The sequence below is a fragment of the Pseudonaja textilis genome, chromosome 2 (genome assembly GCF_049901715.1).
Source record: "Pseudonaja textilis isolate UNSWEBS1 chromosome 2, rPseTex1.2, whole genome shotgun sequence".
NCBI classification, from domain to species: Eukaryota; Metazoa; Chordata; class Lepidosauria; order Squamata; family Elapidae; genus Pseudonaja; species Pseudonaja textilis.
In genome coordinates this window covers 29288571-29312397 of record NC_141991.1, presented here as the reverse complement: position 1 = coordinate 29312397, position 23827 = coordinate 29288571, and the positions used below count along the sequence as shown (strand labels likewise).

Below are 23827 nucleotides of genomic sequence, written 5' to 3'. Positions count from 1 at the left end.
CCTTTCTCTCAAGTACAATGCTGAATCCTCAGCTCACCAATAAACAGTCCTTGTGTTCAGTTGAATTTGATATCTGGCACAGTAGCCTCCAAAAGTAAGCAGATAGACGTTCCAACAACAGTAGGCAGCAGACCAGGAACAGTAACCAGGTGCATGCAGAAGCCGGACTCAGACAGTTGCATCCAGAAGCCGGGGCTATTACGTTTCCCCTCCTACCTATATGGCTGCCTGCAACCGCACCCACAATGACATTGCAGTTTCTTGTGCTTAAAGCTACATAGCACTTAATCCTAGGTTTACATATTTATTCAACCCAAACCAGTTGGAGTATCCATATACCCAACAGTATGTATGTATGTAGGAGTGTATGTGTATAATAGGTAGCCCTTGACTTGCGATAACAATTGAGCTAAAAATGTACGTTGTTAAGTGAGACACTTGTTATGTGAGTTTTGCCCGATTTTACAGCTTTTTTTGCTACAAGTTGCTAAGTGAATCTTTGCAATTGTTAGGTTAGTAACAAGGTTTTAAGCAATCCTGGCTTCCCGAAGGACTTTGCTTGTCAGAAGGTCACAAAAGGTGATTACATTACCCCAAGATACTGCAACCGTCATATACATGAGCCAGTTGTCAAGCATCTGAATTTTGATCATGTGGCTATGTGGATGCTGCAAAGATCATGAAGTGTGAAAAATGGTCATAAGTCCTACCCTACCCTAAAAATGGTCATAAGTCCTACTCTACCCTACCCTATCCTCTCCCCTCTGCATTTATCTGTTTACAAAAAATACACATAAAACATTGGAGGAGGAATGGGAGGACCAAAGAATATGGACAGTTTTCCTATAGTTCATAGTGTAGCCTTCTTAACTCTTGGAAGCTAATGGCTCAGTATATCTGGAAGCAATCAGGTTTCATAAGACTGTTGTTTTGAGAGCTTGGGAGAGGAAATACTGACAGGCTAGAAGAAAAGGAAGAGATGGGCAAGAAGAGGATGCTGGAATTGGGTATGTCTAGTTTAATGAAATGAAGGACTAGGGGTGATAGGATGGCAGCATTCCGATATCTAAGGCAGTGGTCCCCAACCTTTTTTGTACCAGGGACCAGTTTCACACAGAAACAGTTTTTCAAGGACCGGCGTGGGGACGGGACACTTTTTCAAGGAGGGGGAGGAGTCCGAGTTTGATGGTTTGCTTGCAGACGCTTCATTACCTGACTAGATAACATCTGATGTTGTTACCTAGTCGGGTAATAAAACGTCTGCCAGCAAACCACCAAGTTCAGGGAGGCTCAGGACAAGTCCCTGCAGGATGGCTGAGAATCCCCGCCTCTCAGCCTTGCCTCCCTCAGCCTCATCCCTCAGGTGTCTCCCTCCCTCCCTCAGCCTTATCCCTCAGGTGTCTGCCTTCGTCCTCTCTCAGTCGCTCTCTCGCTCCTCCACCAGCCCAGGAAGAAACTGCTTCAAAGAAGCCGGCAGGGTGGCTTTTCCTGTCAGCGCAGCTCCTCCGAGCGCCCGTTCACCCCCCACCCGCCGCCGCAGTTCAATCCAGTGCTCGTTCTGCCTGCCTGCCTTTCTGGTTGTTTCGGAGCAGCTTTGGCTGAGTAAAAGAAGCGAATAGTTATTATTCTCAGCCAAAGCTACTCCGAAACAACCAGAAATGAAGGCAGGCAGGCAGAACGGAGCACTGGATTGAACTGCGGGCGGTGGGGTGGGGGTGAAAGGGCGCTTCGGAGGAGCTGCGCCGACAGGAAAAGCCAACCTGCCGGCTTCTTTGAAGCAGTTTCTTCCTGGGCTGGTGGAGGAGCGAGAGAGCGACTGAGAGAGGAACGAGGCGGGAGGAAACTGAAGCCGCTGAGCCGGAGAGCAGGACAGGCTTTGGTTGTTTCCTCCCTCCCCTTCTTTCATTTATGTCCTTGATCCCTGATCCCAGCAGCATTCACCGAAGGCGAAGAAAGCCGCCATTTTTATTTTATTTTTATTTTCTTTGCGGCCCGGTACCAAATGATCCACGGACCGCTACAGGTCCGCGGCCTGGTGGTTGGGGACCCCTGATCTAAGGGACTGCCACAAAGAAGGAGGTTTACCTATTCTCCAAAGCATCCGAAGGCAGGGCAACAATGTTAAGAGTTTGCAGCATAAATTCATGTCCAGAAAACACACTGATGACTGATTCAGCAGGATCATTAACTTCTTTATAAACATGTTAACATATTGAAGTAAAGTTTACAATACCATTAGTAGATTCTTTCAATGTAACATAAGCAAAAACGGAAGCAGCAGCAGCTCAGAACAGATATCAGTTTTAGCGAGCAAGCAAGTCTAGTTTCACTTTCAATTCTCAGCAAAGCACACAGAGCCAAAGCACACCCAGGCTGTCAGCTCCTATTGACTGGTCTGTTGCCATGCTTACTTCGTTAACCATGTCTCTGCCAGTTAATGAATATACTCTGACAAACAAGCAATGAATGGATACCTAATCACGGAGAGAAGCAATCTAGAGACAAGGAGAAATGAACTGACAGAACAATTAATCAGTGGAATGATTTACCTCCAGAAATTGTGGGTGCTGTAACACTGGAAGTTTTTAAGAAGAGACTGGACAACCGTTGGTCTGAAATGGTACAAAGTTTCCTGTCTGAGCAGAGAGTTGGACTAGAAGACCTCCAAAGTCCCTTCCAACTCTGTTATTCTGTTACTAAATGAACTGTTATAAGTCAAGGACTACCTGTATTACAAACTGTTATACATTTGAGACCAACGTAATATGAAACTCAGAGAAAACAGAAGTGTTTATGCCAGAATCTTCCAGGATATCACGAGAATATGCTTTCTCTCTTGATAGAGAAGAGGAACCTTGATCAAGCTTGAAGAACCTCATGATTGTTATCTTTCATTCTACCTGGAAACAGTCCCTGTTTAAACCTTTGATGTGAAACTCAAGGTTGATCGGAGAAATTGTATGTTGTGAAAATAGTTACTTCCTCTTTGAGGAGAACGCTACTGTGTGTCAATGGGAGATTAAATGGTCCTGTTGTAAGGACCTCCCAAGTGGAAAGTATGAGACTGCCAATTAAAGAGGTGTTCCTAGATGATTTGATTGTGTTAGCAATCTGGCAGAGGGTAAAAGTGTCTGTTTTGGAAGTTTCATGTTGCTTATATAAATAATAATTAATGTCTTTGATTTGTATTACACCTGTGTACACTGTGCCTTTCCAATTTTCTGGCTCGAATTGTTCTTGCCAAATATAATGGAGATAGAAGTGGCAAGGAGACACTCAGAATCTATACAGTACATACAATTTTACAGTCCTCTCTGGACTAATCTGTTATCCCAGATAAGGTTTTTTACTGCAGGTCAGTATAATAGGTCTTTAATGGGTCCTTAACCGGAAATCGGCAATGGCAGAATCGGCAGAGGTGGGAAAAATGACCTATTTGATCAGGACAAAACAATAAGGGCTTTTATAAAAGACTGGAAACCCTTTATGGATATCTAATATTTTGTTGCTAATCCAGTATAAAGGATGGGAAAGCAAAGTTAGATTGTTTTTGTTGGACTGAGAATATACTCTGTCCTGTTCTTAAGAAAATCAAAAGGCTGCATTGTTTAAATCATGGGAGTCTACTACTATTTGCCATTTCCATTCGTGCTCTTTTTTTGCAATCTATTAACTTTTAAGGTTAACTTATTAAAACCAGCAATGCCTGGACATGCATAGATATAAGCTTCTCTTTTTTCTTGCAGCCTTGAATGGAAATAAAAATAGAAGTAAGTGAAGAGATTTTATCTTCTTGGTTCATATGTAATATGTTTTTCATTTGATTTTAATGCTGAGCTATACACTAACAGCCTTCATTTTCATTATTAAGCTACAGAGTGAAAATTGCTTGGTTGTTCTTTCCTGTATTGTAAACAGCCACCTGTTTCAATGTATATAAATTTTGACTCCAGTGTATATTAACAGAATGCTGAAGTAATTTTTCCCCTCCTGCAAATTACTCTATTCTCTGTGACAGCATTCAATATCAGTTGATGAATGTCAAGCCTTTATGGATAAGACCTTTAATTTCCTAATGTTTGCAATTGGAAAAGCTGCTTTGGCTTGCATGGTATGTCCTGAATTCAGTGATCCGTATTATCACCAGTGAGCAAGTCAGCAATCTGCTAGCAATATTTCTGACATTTCAGCAGTAGCTACAGCCATGGAACCTTCACTAAATGTTCACACTCCAGTGGCAGGACCGTAAAGTAGCAATGTGAAGCAGTGTATACTTCTCCATTGCACTGCCATTCACAGTCTTAATTTCTTCTTTCTATTCAATGTTCTGGGGAAGGAACATTGACTGCTGAAGCACTGGGACTCCTTCAGAAGACCTTGGGATGCTGTCCAAGGTGCTACTTTCCTTGAAGTGGTGCAGTTGCAATGCCTAAGGCTACAGTATATTTTTGATTTTCTTTAAGTATCTTTGGACGGAAGGAAGAAAGGAATAAAAGAAAGAGAGGAAGGAAGGAAGGGAAGGAAGGGAGGGAGGGAGGGAGGAAGAAGAAAGGAAGGAAGATTATTATGGAATCTTCTCTAAAGATGTAATGGATCCTTATCATTAATACACCAGAAGTACAGGATATCTTTTCTATCTCTATATGCAGGTAGTTCTCAACTTACAACAGTTCATTTAGTGACCACTCAAAGTCACAATGGCACTGAAAATATGACATGACTATTTTTCACAGTTACAACTTTTGCACCTTCCCATGATCATGTGATCAAAATTCAGATGCTTGGCAACTGGTTTGTATTGATGACCATTGCTGTGTCGCAAGATCATGCGATCACCTTTTGTGACCCTTTTGACAAGCCATGTCAATAGGGAAGTCAGATGTCAGCTTTGGAAGCCATATTAGCACCGGAAGCTTCCATACTGCCACATTCTTGAGCTTGGGAAAATGGAAGGGGGGAATTTCTTAGAGCGTATGTGATTAGACATAATAGCATTCTTCTTCTAAGTCAAGGTCATGTTATTTCTGCACCTGGTTGAGAGGACGTCTCAAGTTGGGACGGATGGTGATTGGGGCATGTGATGCCATGAAGGGTGCAGGGGGTGGAGTTGTAATACTTTACTTATTGAAGGGAAACCTGGAACTTTCAGATTCAGGATTTCCCAGATGTGCCAGTTTGCTACTCTAATAAAAAGAACTTTTGAGAAGATGTCTGTCTTGGAGTTATTTGTTGGGGTTGAGGTTTTCTGGAATGCTGACATCAGATTCACTTAACAATTGGGCTGCTAAGTTATCAATCACAGGGATTCACTCAACAGCGGTGGCAAGATAGGTTGCAAAATGGGGCAAAACTCACTAAACAAGTGTCTCCCTTAACAACAGAAATGTTGGGCTCAGCTGAAGTCATAAATCGAGGACTACCTGTACAATTCTCCTACTGTCCTTAAGTTTAAAATAAACATATGCAACAATAGGGAACTGGCCAAAGGAGTAATAAGTTGAATGGATGTGGAAGCAAATACAAGAATGTAGACTGCATAGTTCTACATTTTCTGGTAAGATTAAGCCCTCATAGGGTTCAGACAACCGCTGTAAGAATCAGAATACAGCAAGAGCAGAGAGTGACATAAGTGATTTCCCCATTCATTCATTCCCAGGATTTGTAAATTAGAGCCACAATATACCCTTAATTTTATGGATCTTTTGTCAGGGACCTTTGAATGTAATGGATACAGTCTAGATTTTAGGCAATGGTGGCTTTCACCCCAATCGGTGAACACAGTTTGGTCATTGGAGGACTTAATGTAGACAGTGTTTGTGCATTTTGTGTATATTATGTAAGATTTGTAAAATCCCATTCATCTCCCCCCCACCCCAGCACACACTTCCCCCTCTAGCAACTCAATGAACTGAGAAGGTTTTGAACATAATATAGTAGAGTGTTAAAGTTGTAGAAGGATTTGGATTTAACCGTTCATTGACCATGGGTTTTGTCCCAGCTAATTCAATAACTTCACCTGGTTCTTTTTGTCAGGACAAAATGAGCAAAACTTCCCAGGTATGCCACCTCTTATTTGCACAGGAGAAAAAAACAATACTAAAGTGTTAATGAAAGATAATAAAATAATAATGACATGGGGTATAAAGAGATTAAGGTATTTGTGTTGCTATCATATCATCCTGCCACAGGAAAATTATAAAGCATGCAATCATAAGCATGTATTTGAAGCAGTAATGATCCATATATTTCCACCATTTACATACAGATAGTCCTTGGCTTACAACCACAATTGAGCCCCAAATTTCTGTTGCAAAGTGAGGCAATTCTTAAATGAATTTTTCCTCATTTTACGACCATTCTAGCCACAGCTTTTAAGGGAATCACTGCAGTTTTTAAATTAACACAGTTAATAGAATGAGGTAAGACTTATTATGATTTATGAATCTGGCTTCCCTTTTGACTTTGCTTGTCATAAAGGTTCCAAAGATGATCATATAACACTGAGACACTGTAACCATCATAAATATAAGTCAGTTGCCAAGCATCTGAATTTTGTCCATGAGTCCATGGGGATTCTACAAGAGCTGTGTGAAAAATGGTTATAAGTCACGTTTTCCATTGCCATTTGTGGCTTTGAATGGTCACTAAATGAACTGTTGTAAGTTGAGGATTACCTGTTTTCAAGTTTGTTTCCAGGGTAGAAACAAACCAGAAATCTAGGGTAGTCACCAGAACTTGAAAATGTACTTGGAGGAAGTGGACACCCAACTTTGTCACTTGACAGCAAACATTGTAGATGCCAATTGATATTTTTGCCATGGCCAAATAAGGCTTCTACTATTCTCTTTCAACAAAAAAAAGTCCTTTGTGAGATTGGATGGTAGGCAGGAAAATATATGCACTCAGAAAAAGCTCAGTCTTAAATTTACTTCATGTGATTCCAAAGGCATCAGAACAGGAATATACATAGTTATTGTGTTTAGAAGCTCCACCAAGGTCAGAAATGCAAAACTAAGAAAGAACCTTGGAGGTGTCTATAGAGCATAATAGTAAAGATATAATTAAAGCAGGTCTAACTCTTGGTGTTTGTTAACACATCAACAATGCAGAAGTAATTTCTATTGCAATGTGTTTCTTGTTTGTTATGGATGCTTTTCACAACTTCCTCTTAAATTGAAATGACCGACAAAGGTTATCTTAGATGTTAATGTTTTCTTTTCAGAAGTGCAGACTGAAATTGAGATCGACATTTCTTTCCACACAATATTTACCTAATTGAATAATAACATAAACTCTGCATGAAACATTCATATCTTTGTATCGTTTGGAATGGAAAAAACAGGAAAAAATGGTTCTAAATAAGGATTATGAACCTCTTTCCTAACAGCCACTGACTAAAAGTAATTATGGTTCAGAGTTTCCTAATGAGGGTTTGACAGCTAGTCAGACCACCCAGGAGAACGAGGGGCAATATGTCCCAGAGAGATGCATTTATTACAGAGAGCTTTTGTGATTTTGAAGGAAATGCAGCTTTACAAATTACAGGGTACGTCTCTGTGACATAAGCTGAAATGCTGTTTTGAATGGTTCTTCCCTGTTTTTTTTTCCTTCAGAATGTCAAATTCCAGAGATTTGGCCATAAATATTAATTCTGTTCTGGAGGGGCATTCTGGGCTACAAATAATTTTGTGTTAGACTAATTATAGTTTAATCCATGACCATCCAAGGAATATGATTGGTGCAAAACTGACAAAAGACAAAAGAATCTGTTCTTTCATACAGTTCCTAATTAATTTTTTGGACCGGCTCCTGTGAGATGAAATGGGCATTGGTTTGCATATTCATGAAGCAACGGTCTGTCAGTGGCTGGCCATGATGGATAAAGGCAGATTTAAATTCCACTCAAATACCAACAAAAGAACAGGGTAACTTTTTAAAACCCTGTCGTAAAGGAAGCATGAAGTTGGTTGCTGCATGAAAAATATTTCCGTGCCTCATAGACTCCATGTACACTACCTTTGCCTTCCCGATGTCTAAGACTACACTCCCCACAATCCCTTTTCACAGATTGGGATTGACGGGCATTGTAGTTCAGAATATCAGGAAAACATCTGATTGCCTACCCAACTTATTTTGTGTCTGTGCAACAATGGGCAATTGGATGGTTTGTTTATTCTCTTTATTGCCATATATGCACAGATTTTTGTGATAATGGATTTGTTCTCCAGTCTAGCTTTCTTTAATGCCACAAACTTTTTAGTTTAACTCAAAATCACTGTATGTATGTGTTCCTGTGTCTGAATGTATATTTATATACCTGTGTTTATTCTTATATGCTTATGCCCCATAGAACAAGAAGACTTTATTAATGATATAGTTAGAAAAAAAAATAGCATAAATAATTTGGGACTACTGTTTCTATGAAGAGAACCCATTTAATGTAATGATTAGCCATTGGCTAGAAGCTGGGAGATGTGAGTTCTAGTCTCCCTTTAGATACAAAGCCAGGTGGGTAACCTTGAACCAGATGCACTTTTTCAGCCCTAGGAAGGAGGCAATGGCAAACCACTTCTGAAATCTTGTCATCTAGTCCAGCAGTTACCAGGATTCAATAATAATTCAAAGGCTCTCTGTCTCTGTCTATGTTTATATCTATTCTATGTATTCCTTGAACTTTAAGAAAAAGCAAATAATGCCTGTGAAATAAAAACATTGAATGAAATAGAATTCTTATTTCAAGTTACCATGCTTATGGATAGACAGGTGATTGCTCTCCACTATATATTTCATACCAATGTATTTATTTATCAATGTAGCAATATTGGCTCTTATTATGAATGGCCGATTTGCCATTTTTGTTTAACAACCTATCTTTTTAAATTGTTGTTGTTGTTAGTTGTGAAGTCATGTCCGGCCCATCGCGACCCCATGGACAATATTGCTCCAGCCTTCCTGTCCTCTACTATCTTCTGGAGTCCATTTAAACTCACGCCAACTGCTTCGGTGGCTCCATCCAGCCACCTCATTCTCTGCTGTCCCCTTCGTCTATCGCCTTCAATCTTTTCCAGCATTAGGCTCTTCTCCAGCGAGTCCTTCCTTCTCATTAGGTGGGCAAAGTATTTGACTTTCAATTTCAGGATCTGGCCTTCTAAAGAGCAGTCTGGGTTGATCTTCTCTATGACTGCCCGGCCTTGCAGTCCAAGGGACTCACAGGAATCTTCTCCATCGCCACAGTTCAAAGGCCTCTATTCTTTGGTGCTCAGCCTTTCTTATGGTCCAACTTTCACAGCCATATATTGCAATTCGGAAAACCATAGCTTTGACTATAATCTTTTTAAATACATCCCAGTTTAACTTAAGAGAGGAAAGCAGAGATATAACCATCAGTTGTGATGAAATTGTTCATTGATTTGGAGGCCCTTGTTCATTGAATCTGTGTTGAAAATTCACCAATAGAAAGGACAGTAATGGAGAAATTGGTCTGTTTGCCAATTTGGGAGTTTTTATCTACCGCGTGTCCACCATCACCCTATACATTGCTGATGAGAGCCCAAGGGGCAGATCATGAGTGCATAATCAACAGCCTCTTTTGGGGGAACACTGGAAAGACATTCACATGGGTTTATTTAGTGAATGTATATTTCCTAACATACAGTGGAACCTCGGGTTGCGACCATAATCCATTCCAGGACTATGTTCACAACCAGATTTGGTTGTGACCGGAAGCATGACCGTCTGCGCATGCGCGGACCAAAACAAAACAAAATGGCCTCAATCAGTCATCTCTGGACACACCATAATGCGGTAACAGTAATGATGTTGAGGTTTTCATTGACAACAATGGATGAAGAACCAGGCTTGTGTTGTCAAGAAGCTTAAAAAGTTGACATTGCCCCATCATGTGATTTTGAATGAAAAATGTTACATTTCCTTTCATCTCAGTTATTTGTCCATGAAGAAAACAAGGTTTGCAATTAGCATTGAGAAGTAATGTGTATTAGTGCCAATTCTACTGCTCCTTACATTAAAGGGCCATTACAATATATTTATGAAGATTCATTGCAGGAACTTAAAAGTTAGATAGTAGTCCATGTCTCAGTGCAATTACTGTTATGCAGGATAAACAGTGTAAATAAAAAACATGAAATGTGCCTTTTTTTCCCCAACCCTCTCAATGTTTTTGTGGCAGGGAGGACTTACTCTTGAAAATAAACTTGCCCTTTCCAAACTGCACATAGTGGAATATTAGGGAAACTTGCTTCTCAGAGGAGGAGATTGCTGTGTTAGTTCATGAGCTAAACTTAGCAATCGAGGAATAAAGGCAAGTTTTGAGGTGAGAAAGCTTAACAAAGGAAAGGGGACATGGAGGGAGAGGGGAAAGTTGAAGGGAAAAGGGAAGGGGAAGCTAAGAGGAGAGAGGAGAGGAAAGGAAAGGATAAATATGTCTTGGTTCACAAGAATATAAATGATCTTGGTTCACAAACCTTTAGAAATGTGTCAGTGTCAGTTTGATGCCATTGTAATAAAAAAATGAAAAATTGAAAAGTAGAGAGGCAAAATCCTTGAGAGACTGCTATAGAGGAACTGATGTACCTATAGTATTTTTGCACTGAAATTTAAAGTGGAAGGGTGCTGATAGCAGCATGTGTGCAAGAATTGCTTCAAACCAGTAAAAGTAAAGTCTTGAAGCATTGGCCAGTAAAATAACATTTGTTAAGTCTTAACTTGTCTTGCAGATGAGAAGAGAGTGTGTCCATCTATACCAAAACACACACATACTCAACAATCTATTGTCTTTCGAATGAAACAAGCTTATGGAAAGCTCAGAAAGGGAAAATACAAAGCCAAATAAATCAAAACTGTGAAATAAGAAAAAGGGAGTAAAGCTACACATACTTTATAGAAATTCCATTCATTGGATCTCTTTGTATTTTTCTATATTTTCTCCCATTAAATATATAAACTGCCTTTTATTCCATAAAGTTGCCACCTCAGTTTCCCCCTTCCTTTCTACCCATTGTCTCTTTCTTCATATCTTTGGTCTGCGTTTTGACTCTCAGTCACTTGGCCTAAATGACCAAATAATGACACTTCTTTTGTACTGACAACTCACTTCAATATTTAGTACACATTTAGCTCCTGTTTGTTAGAAGGTTAATATAGGTTCTAATATTTTTTCAAGTGCTACTTTTACTTTCTTTTCTTGCAATCATTCTATTTTTTTCCCTTTTCTTCCATGTCCATTTTCAACCAAGATTCATTCTTGACACTACCAAAATACAGTCTGACTCACCTTTCACACCTGCTTGTAGATTAACTCTTCATCGTTATCAACCCATTCAATCATGTTTTAAAATGTGTAATTCCTTTTTCTTTCCTATGTATGAAATGTTTAAACCATGTGTTTAAAATAGACACCTTGTCCATTGGTTTGTTTAGTGACTCTTCAAAGTTAAAACAGCACTGAAGAAAGCGACATGACCATTTTTCACACTTACGACCGTTACAGCATTCCCATGGTCATGTGATCAAAATTTGGATGCTTGGCACTGACTCGTATTTACGACGGTTGCAGTGTCCCTGGGGTCTTGTGATCCCCTTTTGCGACCTTTAGTTAACAACCATGCTATTAATTTAACGAGCACAATGATTCAACTTAACCATTGTGGCAAGAAAGATCTTAAAATGGGGCAAAACTCCCTTAACAGCTTAGCAACAGAAATTTTGTGCTCACTTGTGGTCATAAGTTGAGGACTACCTGCACATAGTTGAGTTTTTGATATGGCAGCTTAGCTCAGTATTTATTCAGCATTCTTCTTCCACTGTCACGAGAGAACTTCATTTATTTAAGCATATATATCTGAAAATGAACTTTGCATATACATTCAGAAGGAAGGAATTAATATTAAACATTTTGTCCCATAGGAGGAAGAAAGACCTATATGTTGCAATAGAAATGGAGGCGGGAAGGGAGGTGAACTGACAGAGTTAAGAATTTCAGCCAGAGCTTCATTGTCTTCAAAAGATTCAGAGTCACAAATGTGTCAGCTAAAACTGATTTGATTCTAAAAGTAATGACGCTGAATATGCTTTGGCATATAATGCCTCTCTCTTGGTAGTTCTATGACACTTAGCTGCCAGGTTCTTTCTGGATAATTCAGTTACAAAAAATAAAAGATAAAAAATCAGGTAGTAGAATCCAGCTGCAATTATGGTCAGTGCAATTGCCCTGAAGCTTGGAGAGGCTGAAAAGCTGAAATGCTTGTTGAGTTCCTTCTACCCAGCAACAGAAGGCAATCTCTCTGCTGCCTGGAGCTTTCTTTTACATTGATTGAGTGAGAGAAGAATCGGGCGCTGGAGGATTCAAAGCTTTTTAAAATACTGGGTGTCCCAACCATTGTACCGCCCTTAATCAAGCTGCTCCTTGTAGTACAGATTCAGGTTTACACCCGAAATGTGAAAATATGCATTTGACAAAGGGAAAGGAAACAGGCAGAACTACTGTCGTGGGCGTAGATCAGGTTATCTTGAGTCAGATACAGGTAGTCCTCGACTTTATGACCACAATGGAGTTCAACATTTCCCTTGCTAAGCGAGAGACTTTTTAAAGTGAGCTTTGACCCATTTTGTGACCTTTCTTGCTGCAGTGGTTAAGTGAATCACTGTGTTCTGACCCAAACCTTGTTCCGAGAAACAAACATGAAACAGAAGTAACAGCAAAACCTTTTAGTGATTATGAATTCCGTTCCTTCATGGTTAAAAGGCCGTTTCAAGCTAATTGTCCCTGATAAGAACGAGTCTTGCCAAGGTTGTGCAAGGCTGCCAAGAAAACTATTTAAAGTTACTAAGAAATATTTCAAACACAAAGATTCTCCAAACACCAATCAAGATACTCCGAATGTCCACAAGGCTTGAATACAAAAACTTCTTTGCTTCCTGCAAAGAACTTCAGTTTCTCAACTGGCTTTTATCTCTTAAGGGAGGGGCCATTACCTTGCAGCCTTACTCCCAAATTGCTCATGCTGCTGCAGCTGCTCTTTCCTTCGAGCAGCCCTGCACGCACATGCTCTGGGCACAGGCTCCTCAGGGACTTCTTCATTACTGCTGCCAGCTTCGACAATCCCCAAAGGCAGAATTCCACTCCCTGATGGTCCTGGCCGCATCCCTTTATCACATGCAGGCCCCTCATCTGAGTCCTCGCTCTCCGAGACCACAGCCGTCCGCACCTGCTGCTGGCAAACTACAACACACTGTAATTGTTAAATTGGTAATCTGGCTGTTAAGTGAATCTGGCTTCCCCTTTCACTTTGCTTGTCAGAACGTTGCAAAAGGTGGGGACATGACCCTGCGGCATGGCAACTGATTGACTGATTGATTGATTGATTTAATATTGTTGCCTATTCTCCCATGGCGACTCAAGGTGACTTACAGAATATAAAAACCACATTTAAAACAATAAAACTAATAAAAAGAATGAAATAAATTAATACAATAAAATATACTATAACAAAGTACAGTTTAATATAATAAAGTATAGTATAATATTTATTTATTGGGTTTATTATATTATAATATAATATACTATAAATACCTGCCAGTTGCCAAGCATTCAAAGTTTGATCACATGACCCTGGGGATGCTGCAGTGGTCGTGAGTGTGAAAAGCGGTCCTAAGTCACTTTTTTCAGTGCCATTAGAACTTCAGTCACTAAATAAATGGTTGTAAGTCAAGGACTACCCGTATGAAGCTTTTAAACTTCTATTTGGTGACTGAAGTCATTGTCCAAATATTTTTTTAAAAACCCCTAGAATGCCTCCTCAGCACCTAGATGAAGATGTACAAATAATGGAGAATATTTGTAACTCAGGGTTGAAATGAGAGGTCCTTGGTTCAATACCCAAACTAGGTAACATCATCAGTGCTAGTTCTGATGATATTACTTAGTTTTGTTAATGAAACATCTGCAAGAAAACAACCAAGCTCAGAGAGCACCAAGGACCCCTCAGATAAAAAATATCCCACAAAGTTAGACATACTGGTAAAAAGCTCCTGCTTTTTAGTTCATACATTCGGATTTTGATCTGGTTTCTTAATTTCACATTACTTTGATCTGCATTTCCCAGGTTTTTTTATGCATGGGTTTTTGATGTGTTACTGAACTAACTACACTGCCAACCACCAATCAAATCCATGCTTATCAGAAGCAGGTGAAATTAGTCCATCAGGCTTTGTGATGTGGACAAGGCATCTGATGAGGGCCTTTCTTTGCTAGAATTGCTTTTCTTCATAAAGTAGGAGAGTGGAACTGATTGTTCTCTATTTGTTTCATGTGGAGAAAATAGTTTCAAAAACAATGTTCACATCAGCAACTGGTCAGAGATAACTGCTGAGAAAAAGAGAGCCCCTGGCTATGGTATAGGAGTTAATCAACACCAAGCTCAGCAGGGTTTGGAGAAGGGCCCAAGAAAAGAAGAAAGATGCCAGCAGGCCTTCTTCAAGCCCTAAGTTGGACCTTCTTCCTCAGGTCTGGGTCCTGCTGACTGAAATTGGCTTCTTCAACTTTTTAAGGTGGCTCGGGGGATATCACGGATGAAGCCTGAAGCTTCCTGTGTGCAGAGCTACTAGCAATGGCAACAACATTTTGGGTTTATGTACCATCCCAGAGCTTTAAATCACTCTCTGGATGGTTTACACCATAGAAGCATTAGTTGCGTGTTGCCCTTAATAATCTGGTCTCTCATTTTACCGAGCTCAGCAGGATGGAAGGCTGAGTCAAACCTTGGGTCTCTCAGGATTGAACTCTCGGCTGTGGGCAGAGTTCATCTTCAATATTGTATTTTAAGTGCTGCGCCACCAGGGCTCCTCCAGGTTTCCAACTTAATTCATAACATCCAGGAAAACGTTTGGAAGGTGAGAAGGAACTCTGGCCAGATTTTTGTTCACAAGGAGTCTAATTTCTCCAATAGCTCTTCTGTTATCAGGTGATGAAAGATTAGAAAGGTTACCACTGTTGATCCAGCAGTTAAAGTTGGAATTCTTTTAGACTGATTTTTTTTAAAAAAATTTTTTTGTTTTTGCTCTCTGCACTTTGTTCATCTCTTTTTTTCCTTCTGTGTTTTTTCTTCTTCTTCTGCTCTTGATCACTTTGTGTTAGTTATTATGTTCTTTGTAAAAATAACATTTACTTTAAAAAGAATGTAAAGCAGTGAAGAATTTAAAGAGGGAAATGAATTTTCAAGTTCCATTTCAGTATAATCATTTAAGATTCCTACTTTATAAGAAACACCTGCTTTCATTGTTTTTTTCCCTTGTCAGGTGGTTTGTTTTTTTTAACGTTTATGCAACAGTATTTTCTTTCTGATAACAAAATTAGATGCGGATATTCAATTCTTGTTTCAGATCCAATCTTAGCACAGGATTTTGTAATTATGTTTTAGGTAACAGGGTGGTTAGAACATCCTGAGGCATCCAGAAATGGTTGTCTTTTCATAGCTCTGTTGTAATATTTGTTTCTCTGCTGTCTGATCATCTAGCGTTCCTGGGTACTATTTTAAGGAGATGGTTGTCATCACTTTGGAATTATTATTATTTTTAAAATCTATATAGGTAGCCCTTGACGTATGACTAGAATTGAGCCCAAAATTTCTATATCTAAGTAAGACATTTGTTAAGTGAATTTGGACCATTTTACAACCTTTTTTTGCCACGGTTGTTAAGTAAATCACTGCAATTGTTAACTTAGTGATGCAATTGTTACGTAAATCTGGCTACTCCATTGACTTTGCTTGGTGGGACGTTCAACAGAAGGTGATCACATGACCCCGGCACACTATGACCATCATAAATATGAGCCAGTTGCCAAGCATCGAAACGTTGATCATGTGACCAAGAGGATGCTGCAGTGGTTGTAAGGATAAAAAATGGTCGTAAGTCACTTTTTCAGTGGTGTTGTAACTTTGAACAGTCACTAAACGAAATGTTTAAGTCGAGGGCTACCTGTAATTCACCTTTTGAAGGTTGAAAAGGACCCTTGTTTCCCATTTTGCATTTGTTACTTTGATTCTGAAGTCAACAGGCTATAGTACAATCTAAATACAAACTGATGATGTTAGTGGGTTTGCTCCAGACGTGAGTATTCAGCAGGTTCTGACCAGTTCTGGAGAACCAGTAGGAGAAATTTTGAGAACCGTCAAATACCACCTCTGACTGGCCCCACCCCCATCTGTCCTCTGCCTCCTGAGTCCCAGCTGATCGGCTGGGTCTTCCTTGGTTGCCCTGCACAGGAGAACGGAGCTGGAAATCAGGTTAGTGGGGTGGGGAGGGAATGGGGATTTTGCAGTAACCTTCCCCTGCTGCGCCCATCAAGCCACGCCCAGAGAACCGGTAGTAAAAAAAAATTGAATCCCACCACTAGTTTGCTCACGTGCACTTGGGATTCTCCAGTAACCCCAACTGATTTTCAGGACAGGCATTGGAGCAAAACATTCCTGGTTCTGTGCAGAAAGTGGTTGAGATGAAAAGGTCAGATTTTTCTCTCTCTCCACCCCTGCCTAAACAAAGAAATGATTGATAGTTTTGGTAATTCCTGCTACTGGGAATACTTACTGGATTTGCTGAGGCTGTAAACCCAGGGAACACCTGAATTTAATGTGAGCAAATAAACAAAAATTAGGGATACGGAAACAAGCAGAGCAAGGGATGGGTGGGATATTTTCCAACCTTTTTAGCAGAAGGTAAAGGATACCTGCATTTGCTCCTGTGTAATGAAGTTTCCTGTGTGTACATGTGTACTGGGAAATAAAGAGTTTTAGTTCTCTGTCAATTATTAATAATAATAGACTGTCCTGCTCCAGTAAGAAAATTCATTGAATGAATTTATATTTTTATTTTATTATGGAATTCATGTACTGCCCAACTTGCCTAGAAGCAACTCCAGGTGATTTACAATAAGTAAATGTTGGGTTTGGCCTTGAAGACCCCCTATACTCCTTCCTTTTCAATTTTACACTTATTCTATTTTACCTGATCCCTAGTGAAGCATAATGCAGGAAGTCCTTGATTTACAACAGTTTAATGACCGTTCAGAGTTACAACAGCCCTGAAAAAAGAGACTTACATTTTTCACACTTACAACTGTTGTGGCATCCCTAGGGTCATGCGATCAAAATTTAAACACAACTGACTCATTTTTATGATAGTTGCCGTGTCCCAGGGTCATGTGATTACCCTTTGACAAGCAAAGTCAAAGGGGAAGCTAGGTTCACTTAACAACCGCATTACTAATTTCACAACTTCAGTGATTCACTTAACAGTGGTGGCAAGAAAATCTCTGAAATGGGGCAAAGCTCACCTGACAAAAGTCTCCCTTAGCAACAGAAATTTTGAGATCAACTGTGGTTGGAAGTCCAGGACTACCTGTTTTTATACAGTTTTGATGTTTTTAATTGTATACCACTCGGAGTAACTCTGTGGGTGAGATGGGCTGTTTCTAAATTTGATAAATAAATAAACAGAAATGCAATCAAGATATTCCTAATCTCAGGCAACATTTGTTTGTGGTTCCTCTCAGTTCCCAGTAGAGAAGGACTGTCAAATTCCAGGCGCATGGGCCAGATGCGTCATACGTTGGCCATGCCCACGCCTGCTTTAGCGAAGTCCTGATAGGTCACATGATGCCGCTGTGACAACATGAATTTGACTTCCCTGCAGTAGAGCATCTTCTTTCTTGTCTTAAATGCTATTTTAATTTGCTCGGGAAATGCTGATAATGGAGCCACCCTATCCATTTAAAAAAAATGGAAGCAAGACTAAAGGCTGCTTTTAGAACGTGCCACTGTGGGAGGGTTCTTTCATTGCATCGCAACTGTAGTGTACACCCTCCTCCTCCTCCTCCTCTCCTCCTCCTCCTCCTCCTCCTCCTCCTCCTCCTCCTCCTCCTCTCTTCCTTCTCCTCCTCCTCCTCCTCCTCCCCTTTCCCTCCCCCTCCCCCAGTTATGTGGAAGGGAAAGTGTGGAAGAAAAAGGTGCACAAGCAGCAGGGATGACCGCAACCTGGAGAGGATTGTCAGGAAAAGGCCATTCAAAAGTGTTGGGGACTTTCACAAGGAGTGGACTGAGGCTGGAGTCAGTGTGTCAAGAGCCACCACACACAGACGGATCCTGGACATGGGCTTCAAATGTCGTATTCCTCTTGTCAAGCCGCTCCTGAACCACAAACAACATCAGAAGAATCTTACCTGGGCTAAAGAAAAACAGAACTGGTCTGTTGCTCAGTGGTCCAATGTCCTCTTTTCTGATGAGAGCAACTTTTGCATCTCATTTGGAAACCAAGGACCCAGAATCTGGAGGAAGAATGGAGAGGCATACACTGCAAGATGCTTGAAGTCCAGTGTGAAGTTTCCACAGTCTGTGTTGATTTCGGGAGCCATATCATCTGCTGGTGTTGGTCCACTGTGCTTCATTAAGTCCAGGGTCAATGCAGCCATCTACCAGGAGATTTTGGAGCACTTCACACTTCCTTCCACAGATGAGCTTTATGGGGATGCTGACTTCATCCTCCAGCAGGACTTGGCACCTGCCCACACTGCCAAAAGCACCAAAACCTGGTTCAATGACCGTGGGATTACTGTACTTGATTGGCCAGCAAACTCGCCTGACCTGAACCCCATAGAGAATCTATGAGGCATTGCCAAGAGAAAGATGAGAGACATGAGAACAAACAATGCAGAAGAGCTGAAGGCCGCTATTGAAGCATCCTGGTCTTCCATAACACCTCAGCAGTGCCACAGGCCGATAGCTTCCATGCCACGCCGCATTGAGGCAGTAATTGCTGCAGAAGGGGCCCAAACCAAGTACTGAGTACATATGCATGCTTGTACTTTTCAGAGGTCCGATATTGTTCTATGTACAATCCATGTTTTATTGATTGCATGTAATATTCTAATTTTCTGAGATTGTGGATTTGGGGTTTTCATGAGCTGTAAGCCATAATCATCACAATTATGACAAATCATGGCTTGAACTATCTTGCTTTGCGTGCAATGAGTCTATCTCATATATTAGTTTCACCTTTTAAGTTGTATTACTGAAATAAATGAACTTTTCAACGATATTCTAATTTTTCGAGTTTCACCTGTAGATAACAATCGACATATTGCAAGATTTCTTTAGGGTTACATTTTTTATTAATGCCTAATTGCAAGTTAAGATAAGGCGATCCAGATTGAATCACTAATACTGTTTAAATTCAGATCGGTTAAATTGGCAAGAAATTTATCAGCAGGAACAAATGTATTAACAGGAACACGAGCGTGATAAATTTGATAGCAACTGGTCTATGTAGAAAATATTCAAAAGTTACTTAATTAAATAAAGGTGAACATTTCATTATGTTCTAATGGAAGAAATAAGTGTTGATATATTTCAAAACATTTATTGTATTTAATGAAATTTTATACTGTTTCTCATTAAAAAAGCAATCTTGAAGTTGTTTGCAGTAAAACAGTACACTACTACTTTTACCCAGCCCAATTATTAACTGAGTGCTTAGCTCTTTTGTATATTCGTAAGTATCGGCTGCATATTGAGATTATATCAAAATGATATCACATGTGTGGTGATATTACAACCTAAATCCTCCCATTACATAGTTGTGTTCCAATGTCGGATGCTTTGTATCTCTACTTGCTCTTTCAGATGCCAGAAAGCTGCGGGTATCTCATTATCTTCTGTCAAAATATGTAAGAAATAATACCCAGTGTTTTGTCATGTATTAATAACAACGTATTCATGATTTTCTCCAGATGAGCTGTGAAGAGCATCCATTGTTTGGGGATGATGCTTCTGTCGCTCATTTGGTAGGCTGGGCTTTAATTGAGAGGACGCTCCTCCTCCTCCACGGGACTCCTCCCTAGCGTCCCCAGTTTTTGCTCAGCCTTCGTGGATATAGGCAGCTTAATTTCCTTTCCCTTGGCCGGAATAGCAAAGGCTTCAAAAGGAGTCAACAAAAAGTTTTGCTTTTAAACTCTAAACAACTCCTTTAAGGCTTTTAGTTTCAATGAGTCAAGCAGCTCCCTACGATATATAACTCGAGCCAAGGGAGCTCACCATAGCTTCAGATAATGATCTCTCGCCCCCAGGATGATAGGAGGTGATAACACCTCAGCTGCATGGCTAACAACTCACATTATGATTTTTTCAAGCTGAGCCGCTACGATCGCCGCTGCCCGCGCCTGATGGGAGAGGCTCCATTTTAAAAGGGTCCGAGGCTTTTTTCTCTCCCCTGGGAACACCGTCTGGGGTGGGGGCATCAGCGCCCATCTGCCCCACCATGCCTTTTTATTCAAGGGGAAACTCTGCAGTATCGACTCCCCACAAGGCGTGGAAGTGCTGCTGAGCCGATTTAACTCATTATACACCTAAAGAGATAACGGCTGGTGCCATTGCAGACTCACTAACCATGCGGTAGTGATCTGCATTTTATTTCTGGAACTGTGAGAGGCTTTTCTTTCCCTAAGCAGGTGTCTCCTTCCTGAAACATGAGAGAAATCAACCTAATACGTGTGTGTGTGTGTGTGTGTGTGTGTGTGTGTGTGTATGGCATTCAGCTTTGTTCAGGTATTTTCCGAACAGATGAACACTGTACAGAAGCCTGATGATGGCAGATGAGATTCTGCCGAAACGTTGCTACAACTTTAAAAGCACAACTACAATGACGTGAGAAAATACCTGAACAAAGCTGAATGCCATACATACATACATACATACATACATACATACATACATACTCAGATATAATTATTCTATTTTGGACCCTTATTCATTAAGGAGGAAACTGTTGGCTTATGCCCTCACAGAATTAAACAGCAGTACCACAGCGAGCACCAAAGCTCGTGTCCACCTGTGCAGGAAGCTGTCGCAGGCCTATATCTTATTTCAACAATTCCTCCTTTCTAGGCCTATGAGGTGTTCCAAATTTGGCTAATTTAGAAATAATAATATTAATAACAAAATAACAATAACGATAATAATAATATGAACAAGAATAAGAATTCAGTATTCTTACATAAGATTATACAAAACTGGGGAGCATTGTTCTAGGGTTCCCTGGCCATTGCTGGTTTAGGCCCCTGGGCGTGCCAACCGCCCAACATTTCAGCCTCATTAACAGTAAAATTTAATAAGCGGTCACAATGGCAAGCAACAGTAGTTCAAGAGCAATGTCAAATTCTCAAAACAAATTGAAGCATTCAAAGTGTATCTCCTAAACAGCAGAAAAAGATGCTAACAAGTGCCATAAGATACTAGAAAAACACATGAAGAAGTTCATATGGGAGGATGAAGAAAATTCTCAAACCTCATCTCCTCCAGGCCTACTTCGGCTCCAATCCCCCTCTGAATCTGTCTGTGTAATCCAGATGCAGCACAGCTGCACAAGATCAGGTAGCCCATCTAGATCAGTACAAGTGGCTCGAAATGACTCTGTGGCCACATTGCTCCAACAGCGGCCAGATTCTGTCAAGCTGATAACTTACTGGAAAAGATCCCCACAAAGATGTGACTGTGGATGGAATTAGCAATACGCCAATGTATCTCTGTGGAGGTGCAGCATACTGCTCTGAACAACAGAGCGCTCCTTCTGACTGGAATTCCCTATAACTCCGGTCACTAAGCAGGACAGAGCATCCTTACCACAGGAGATTCTGTAGTTTCAGATATACTCCCTCAAGGTACATAGAAGAAGCAAGGGCTATTGATCGGGTGGAGCCAGAGGACTCTGAGTTCTCCTGCTCAAATTCTCAAATTCTAGTTAGATTCGCATCGGCTCACATAAAAAGGTGATGGTTGATGCTACATCTTGATGACTAAAACAACGCCGGCATCATTTTGTTTATAAGAATCCCATGGCATTATCTGTTGAGAAGCCACTTCCCCTCACAAGGATCTCCGTGAGGGTCCTGGGGACATTTATGCCGATTACGGACCTCTTTCTGAGGTTGACTATTGGGCTTCCTTTTTCAGTTGGCAGCCCTCACAGAATTCTAGCAGCGCAGTAACAGCGAGCACCAAGGCCTGTGTCCGTCTGGGCAGGAAGTTGTTGAGCACCAGTCAATGCAGTATCACCCAATTCCAATACAGGTCCTGAAAGGTGTTCTCTATTTGGCCTCACAATTTGATTCCATATTCAGTCATCTAATTACAAGTTTGGTAACAGCACAACAATTTATGTTAGTAGCTGTGCACAGATATAACAAAAATATTATGAATAATAACAATATTAATGATATCAATATTATTATGAATAATAACATAATAACAAATTGAATTTACCAAAAAATGGGGGGAGAGGAGAGCAAATATCAAGAGGTTTCCCTGCCTCTGTTTATATCAGTCGGCTGAACCAGTCAACAGTCCATTAATATCTCATACACATATAGATACATAGATATAGCTATCTCACCTTGTGGGCTTTAGGTCAGAATCTTCAAGGGCAACCAAGAATACCCCCAGAGGACAATAAACCAACTCAAAGAAGGTAAAAATGTCCTAGAGAGACCTCTAAGGCAACAAAGGATGCCAAGAGACACCAAAATGCATTAGATGAGCATATCTTAAATTTTTTAAAAAATGCATGAGGGAGGTTGAACAGAAGTCTCAGTCCTCTTCCCCAGCCAGGCTGGTCCCAGTTCCAGAATGCTCGCTTCAGCAGCACATATACTAAAATTGGAATGATACAGAGAAGATTAGCATGGCCCCTGCGCAAGGATGACACACAATTTGTGAAGTGTTCCATATTTCACCTTGCCGCTATCCCTGGATCTCTCAACGCCATCCAGGAGAGCCTCAGAGAGACCGGTTCAACCCAGGCCTTCAGCAGTGCTACTTGCCTGACAGACAGTTGTGGGACCACACCAGAATTCCTCCTCCCAGAGGATATCTCTGACAAATTGAAGGCCTGGAGGGACATGGCAACTTGAAGAGGCATCGCAGCCAGGGCACAGTAGAAGTTGATGGCTAGGCAGCCTCCACAATCTGACCTCGATTCTCACTCGATTTAGTTACTATGCAGAATAGACCTTCATTACCAGCAGGTACCTCCTTCAGGGGAGTATTATATAATCCAGTTACACATTCATATGATGCACAGGATGAGGGAGAACTAGAGACCAAATGGAACAGGTTGAGGAAGGGTCTACTCACAACAGTGACCAAAATCTGTCAGAGGCGGATCCCCTAAAAAGTGGGGGGATGTCAAACATTGAAGGCATTAAGCCAGACCACCGACCTTCAGGTCTGTTTCGTCCACAGACTTTTTTCAAGTCTCTGTTGTTTCAAAAAAAAAAAAAAAAACCACTTCCTGCCTTGATATTCCATTTCCCCTCGGCCCAACAATCATTACTATAAGGAGGGGACAGATGATTTAATCTTCTCCCAACCAATAATGTAAGAGGAAGTCATAACTGTCCCACAGAGGTTCTTGGACCTCGTCCAGAAACAAGGGGTCTCTTCAGTGGCGTATACCCCTCTTACAGAATATGATAGCAAATTTTTAATTTGGTTTTCTCATTCTGCTAAATTTCTCATCACCACGATAGTAGATAAAACAATAATGGCAATTATCCTCCTCCTCTGCAATTCCAATGGAAGCAAAAGAGGCTCTCAAGTCAAAGGATATACAGGGTCGAGTTGTCCCCATGTAGGGCATGTGGATCTGATGTGAGGGCCATAAGAGCGGAGTCGGCCTCATCCCCCCCTTTTTTTACTAGATTGTCTCTCAGGTTGCTGTGCCATCTGAGGGAGATTATCTCATATTTCAATATCAGGGCATA

The 23827-nt window shown here is 40.7% G+C and overlaps 1 protein-coding gene and 1 non-coding gene across 21 annotated transcripts in view; both read left to right on the top strand.

Moving 5' to 3' along the window:
* Positions 1-23827, top strand: part of MAGI1 (membrane associated guanylate kinase, WW and PDZ domain containing 1) — a 512987-nt gene that overhangs the window by 200342 nt on the left and 288818 nt on the right. The gene's annotated exons all lie outside the window — the stretch shown is intronic.
* Positions 22692-22797, top strand: LOC113455200 (U6 spliceosomal RNA). Its single transcript, XR_003376488.1, has one exon. It is a non-coding gene; the product is annotated as a U6 spliceosomal RNA (small nuclear RNA).